Source organism: Pelecanus crispus, chromosome 10 (assembly GCF_030463565.1).
Source record: "Pelecanus crispus isolate bPelCri1 chromosome 10, bPelCri1.pri, whole genome shotgun sequence".
NCBI lineage: Eukaryota > Metazoa > Chordata > Aves > Pelecaniformes > Pelecanidae > Pelecanus > Pelecanus crispus.
Window position 1 is genome coordinate 33,391,225 of NC_134652.1, and position 7,218 is coordinate 33,398,442.

The following is a 7,218-nucleotide window of genomic DNA, read 5'->3' on the forward strand; positions in this document are numbered from 1 at the left end:
GAAAGAAAGAGGGCAGAATTATAGCACAGTAAGGATAAACTACCACAAAGCTGTGAAAATCAGATACAGGAAAAAAATCATGATCCAGAAGACTTGCTTCCACCACAGGGTTTTGTATTTGAGGTAGCTCCTTACAAGAGTGCTGCTGTCAACTACAGAGACCGTGACTTGGCTACGCATCTTTTATCATCACTTTTTGCATCATGTTCTGATTTTTCTCTCTTTCAAACTGGCAAGAAAAACCATTCAAAGCTAGCCACTATTTTCTGGGGGGGGGTGGAGGTGAGTTCCTCTATGGTTATGCTTTTGAGCATGTACAAATAGCATCTTCTCAACGGTTCTGAAGAGTGCAGTGACAGGGTATTCTCAGCCCTCACTTACCTCACTTTAAATCAGAGTCAGAGAGTATTAAAAGGACTTACTCCATGGCCACAATGTCACTGTGAAAATGCAACTGTATTTCTGTTATACCCAATAGGCCCTGAAAATCATTGTTTCTTCTGAAATCTGCACTAATTTGCTACCATTAAAATTCAAACACAGGTAGTTTCAGATGTTTTATTTTTGTAGCCAAAGTACACTCTGGCTAGTTTACTGTCCTCCCAGAGGCTTCCCAGCGTAACTTCACTTGCATAAATGCTCTGTATCATCAGTATCCACCATTGTTCCGTAACAGCAAGACTTAGCACCTCTCTTCATACTGTGGAGACAAACTGTACTTGTCAGGCTATCTGGATCGATGGGTTTCATATACCCAAATACCTTGCAGGGGGGTAAAAGATGACTTGCTCTACCTCTCCCTCATCTCTACAGCGCAATGAACAATGGACTTCGCTGACAAATGCAAAGATGATGAATAAGGAGAGATAAAAACATGCCAGTGATATACGGTCTTGAAAAACAATCATGGAGCTAACTACAGATTTCAAACTACTACTTTTTCAACATCTTTGTAAGTCACCTAATTTTTCCAAATATCAGAAAATATTCCAGGAAAGTTTTATACACCCATTGCCAGACAGTCTTAAAATATATACATGTACACACACATATGTAGATGGATATACACACACACACATATGTAGACAGATATACGTACACATATTTTTCCCTACAAATTCGTCATAATTTTATCCTTTGCCACCATAGCTACTTTCACAGAAAATATCATCCAACTTTGTTGTTTAGAGATTGCATAATGTAAAAAGAAGAAAAAAAGGCCAAACTGAAAAGAAACATCTACTCCATATTCATGAAACACCACAGTGCCCAGGATACTTAGCATCTCTAACCCTTTGACTATCTCACAAAACTTCAAGGACACTATACAGTGTTGTAGGAGAACTTCAGAAAAGCTGAGAATCCCTGTCCTTAATCTGCTTACAGAACTCAGATAATATACCATCACAAGGCCCAAAACCATATCCAAACACTGCGCAACATACTCTAAACTCCTACTGAAATAACCAAACCACAGCAGCAGACACAGCTAACACAGCCAACACAGCCACTGCCACTCTTGTCTGGGACTGACACTTGCCAGTGTGAGAATCTAAATAATTTCTGTCACTAGGCGTTGAAGAATCTAGCTGATGGTTGTTTTAGCCTTGATAATCTAAATATATAAAGGACAAGCCACATAGAGCGAGTGTCCTTTATTAACCAAAGTGGCAGAGTGGTAGTGGTTATGTTAGCTTCAAAATGACTCAGTAGCTTAATCCTTTACCTTGTCCTAGGGCTTTATAACAAATATGACCCACAACATAATGCTTGCAGAGCTGGTTCAGAATATTCAGGTCTCATGAGCTTGTTTTAGTTGTTATGTTATGGCTGTAGGACAGCAATTCTCAGGATATTAACTTTTCTGGAAATTGCAACGTTCAGCTGGCACTGCTATAGTTGTCTTTTGCCCATCTGCCATTGATGGCCAGTAAGATCCAAACCTCTCATAAGAGTTGCGAGGAGGGAAAACAAGAAAAAGTGGTGGTGGAAATACCCACCAACATTTACAAGCGCTGCTTAGAGTAGCCTTGTGGCTTTGAGAAGAGCAACCATGCCTTTGAGAGCACCAAGTGAATAGTGCTGTATTTTGAGATGCTCCCTATTACATAGAATTGGTTTTAAGGCTGCTTTCAAGAGAAAGGAAGGGGTCTAAAGTGAAAAGGTAATATGAGAAGAGTGAAGGTCATGACAGAGAAAACTAGAGAGAATCTAACAGGAGAACTAGAAAGAGAAATTAGAAGATAAATTATAACTCTAATAACTAAACTAGAAAAGAATCTAAAGAGGAAGGAAAAGAGGAATGTAGCAAAGCAAAGTAGGCAAAGAAATGGGAGATTTAGGGTATAGTAAAATATTCAGAAAGGGTTCATTTTTATCATCAGTAAATTATGAAAAAATGCAAATGAACCAAAATGTAAAAATGAAGGTAAATACATATGCAAAATACTGACTGTCTGGTAAAACACATACTATGTTACATAGCAAAAGCTAAGAGTGATACAGCTTTTTCTCATCAAGCACATGAACTACCCTACCTGTATGTTACACCAGTACATTATATTTTGATCTGTTGCACCCTAGGTAGAAACCTGCTACAAACAAAGAAATGGTCCTGTTTGAGTATTTTATCAGTGAAATATGAGCCTTTGGGGGGCTTTCCATAGCATAACAAATTCAAATCTTAATTTCAAATTTATTATTGCTTTAATTCAAGTGCAGTGCCAGAGCACTTGCAAAACTATCACACATTAGCAACAACAAGGCTTCTGCCTACCAAAATCTCTGAGGAGGGAAGAATACTTATTTAATATAATAAGCCACAGCCTCCCCACAACCCTCCCTCATACTTCTTTTATGTGCAAGTGAAAAAGGGTGAGGCAGAGGATTATAAGGCTTGCTTTATCGGGAACATTTCTTCTGATCCCCTTTCTCAAAATTCTTATGGTAATAAGTTATCTCAGTGAGATCCTGGTTTGTTTGGGTTTTTTTTTTAACTTCTTTGCAGAGATATACGTGGTACACAGCTACAAGACCTGCATATGTACTTCAGCATTTGCCTACTCTCTTTCTGTCTCCGTGATGAATGTGCCTCCACCGCTGAGGACACTGATGGTCCCAAGAGCGATTGCCAAGTACCAATCTCCAGAGCAGGAACAGTTACAGTGATAAGCAGGACCTGGAGCTTCTCGAGCACTTTTCTCTTGTACATGGCTCTGGTCATCATCTTTCCAGGCACAAACAGCCTGGCTCCATCTTCTTGGCAGCCTGCCTTCAGGTATTTGCACACATTTATGAGATCCCCCAAGCCTTCTCTTCTCTAGGCTGCACAGTCCCAGCTCTTTCAGCCTTTCTTCATAGCAGAGGTGCTCCAGTCCCTTCACCATCTTCGTTGCCCTTTGCTGGAACTCTCTCCAGTAGCTCCATGTACTGGGGAGCCCAGAACGGCACGCAGTACTCCACGTGTGGCCTCACCAGTGCCAAGCAGAGGGCAAGGATCACCTCCCTCCACCTGCTGACAACACTCCTCCTAATGCAGCCCAGGATACCATTAGCTGCCTTTGCCATGAGGGCACATTCCAGGTTCATGTCCAACTTGGGCCACCAGCACCCCCAGGGCCTTTTCTGCCAAGCCGCTTTCCAGCTGCTTGGTCCCCAGCACACGCTGAAACTGGAAGTAACACTTCTCAGGATTTGCCTGGAGGTTACTGTTACTGTTTAAAATTCAAGTCAATTTTCAGAGTGCTGATTATTAGATCTGATGGGAAAGGTTTAGAATTTTCAAAGCTCTTCTATGCAAACTGAATTTTCCGTGTAAAACCAAGACCTTTTGTAGAGTTTCATAATTAGAGAGGCATATGCACTCTAGAAGAGTTAATAAGAATAGGCAGTATTATTTAGGATTCAGGTTCAAGTCTCTCCAGTCCTTACCACAGTCTTTCAACCTGTTGTATTTCTTACTATCCAGGTGAAAGCCCTGACCACAGGAATCCTGATTGTTCTGCCTGATCTTTTCCCCCCGACACAAGCACACACTTTCTCACAAACTACCCCAAACACAAGGAACCCACTCAAAGGTCCCTAAAGCCCAATGCACATTCTTACAGAAGCTCTCCTAACCCACTCTAATGAACATCACCTAAGATCCTGTCTGTTAATCAACATTTTACTATTTACCATAACTACACAGTGTAAATGACCCAATGAAGAGAAAAGAATCCCCAATTGCAAATTACTTTAAAACACAACAAAATCCCCTATCAAAGTAATTACCTGAACCACTGATGCAGTCAAGTGCAAGATGCATCTGATCTGTGAAAGGAATTTGTTTATCCAGCAGGATTTCAAGTCGTTAAGAAAACAGCATCAGCAGGAAGAGTCTCGCTATTTAAATCCCAGTGCAAAAGAATCTCACATTCCAGGTAAACATTTTGCCGACACTTAGTTAGATTCAAAGACGCAGGAATACTTAATGCATGGAACTCTAACCATTTTTCTGCCTTTTAATAACACAGAAGACTTTTCAAAGAGTTTTTTCATTGCACTAAATTCTATCAAGTAATTCAATAGTTTAATTTTGACAGGCCCCATAAATGTAACCCTCATGAATGTACAGTTCCCATTCTCTCCTTTGCCATTCAAAGCAGCACCAGATTTCACTGGAGAGCTTTATGAAGCACTGACATGCAGAGGAAAATATACTCAGCGTAAAAAGATAAATGCTTGTCAAAAGCAACTGCATTTCCTGTCCATTGTTTCCCCATACTTATTAAGCTTATTGCTCTCATTTTATCAAAATAGAAATTCTGTCACTGCAAACATAGTCCTAAAGTCGACAGTTGCCAGACACGAAAATCTGTCTTGTCAATATATTAAACACGTATGTACACAATGCACTAAGAAACTTCAGCCAAGCCACCAGGCTTTTTATTTCTTTACTCGCTCTTTCTCTGTAAAAACGTGGTCTAGAAAATTGAAGCGTAAATAAGGACGTGCAACTACCAAGACCAGTAGTGATTTGCAATAAATAGCAAAAATGAGAGGTTCTCTCCACATTTGCATGCAGCAGACTTAACGACATAAGTAGAAATCCATTGTGCTCCTAACAGATCAGGTGCAATGACACATAGGTCTGCTTTCAGGTTCTTGCATCATAAAATGATAAAAAAATCCACAGAAAAGTACCTGGGTTTGCGAGTTTGATTAAAATGTAATGGAAAGCATCTTTTTAAATTAGAGTCCCATACTTCTGCACTAAAGATGGGTGAATTTTCCAGAAGTTTGTGTTGCCTTTCAGGTAATTGCATATTTACCAGAAGCAGAGAAAATATTGCATATGTCTCCATGAAACCAATCATGGAAGTCTTTCCATTGACTTCAGTTAACTTGGGCTTAAGACTTGAACAACGTTGGATGTATTTTTGTGTAGAGCACAGGATTTCCTGCCTGTCTTGAAGCCTGAAGATGAGCAGTTCAGCATCAGTTTTGCGTGCTTTCCAATTCAGGACTGCTAAAGCAAGTTAATACACTCACTTGGAAATTTTCAAAACCAATTTCAGCTTTGGATTGAAACATCTTGGTCTCATTTTCTTCAGGTAAAAAATAATAATTGAAAGGAATTTTCACAAGTGGCTGCCTTCGCTCAGGGGGACAGAAATGGTAAGTTATCTGTGCGGCAAATGAGAGGGGGCAATGTTAGCACAGTTACGTGGAAGCCTGTGATTTGGCCAGGTTTCAGGCAAGGCTGTAAGTCAGGAAAGTCTATACAGCACCTGCCCGTTATAACAGAGTTGCCTCCAGGGGCAGATGTGGTATCTCATTCTTCCAAGTTATAACTTCACCCACACCTTTTTCAAAGTCAGTAAAACTAAGTATTTTATTGACGTAATACGTGAGATAACGGTCTGAGAAATCCAATACACTATTGAAAGATGACTATTACTGAAGATCCCAGCAGTTCAACTAGACACTTCTCAGAAATGAATCTTGAAACTGCTCATCCCTTGCCCCTTTATTCTTTAAGTGCCCATTGATTGAGATTATGATGTGCATCCTTAAGCACAAAGGGTTAATTACTGTGTACCACTATTACTTAAAATAATTCCAGTAGAAAAGGCAGCTGTAATAGCCTATTGTGTACTTACTTTCAAGAAATCTGAGCACATTTTCTTTAGAAACCATAGCAATTGTAATGTTCCTGTCAAACAAAGAAATAATTACCCTTGCAGTCATTGGAATCAACGATGTGCACACGATGAAAAAAAACAACTAGAAAGAAAAGTATCTATTTCAGCCTACTTAGACTGCAACAAATTCCCCAAACTTAAGGTATAGTCAACTTCAGCAACAGAACTTGACAATCCTTTCTCTTGCTCCCTCTCTTTCTTTCATTTTATTCATTCTTTGGTAAAATATAGCTAAAATTTCTGTGAAAAAGCAAGGCCTGTATAAATACTTACGGGCATTTTAAAAGCTACTTCTCCATATAATCTATGAGTCAGAGACAGGTGAAGGAAAACACAAAAGGAAGCTAGAAATACAGGTGAAATCAACTGAAATAGGCCTCTCCACAGCACTTTCTATAAAACTGTTCATTGCTGGGTAGCTTGGAAAGCATTCCTGCTTCTTCACAGAAAGAAGAAAGCCCCTTAAACATGAGATTAATTCTAAGGAAATTCACAAATCCCACTGAGCAGTTCAGAGAAGACAGGGACAGGCTGTCCCTGTGGTAGGACAAGTGTTTGCACAATCTGGAAAGCAGTGGCAATAATAATAGTAATAAATAATAATCATTCCCAGGTTTTCATGGTTTTATTCTCTTGCTCTGCAAACTTAGAAATGCTGGAGAAAACAAATGTTTAGCTCTTCATTAATTCATTTTCAGTTTCTCCACCAGCCAAATCACAACATATAAACTGAAGAGACAGAAAATACAGTTGTCTTCCATAAATGCCAACAGCACAGAGCCATGAGCTCAGCAGAGAGAACTTCATCTGTACTACTGAAATTTAATGGAAAACCAGGCTTCTCCTACTGCTGCAAATCTCCTGTTCAGCCAATGCCTCTCTCTGATGAGTATTTTCCCATTTCATCTCAAATGACCTTCTTTGATGAGGATGAAGAGCAACCATTCTGCCATGTTAGCAAAAAGTGCCCTGCTTAATAATTACATGCAATAAGAAATTGCTCCTTGGTCCCAACAGGATCAGATGGCAGTGA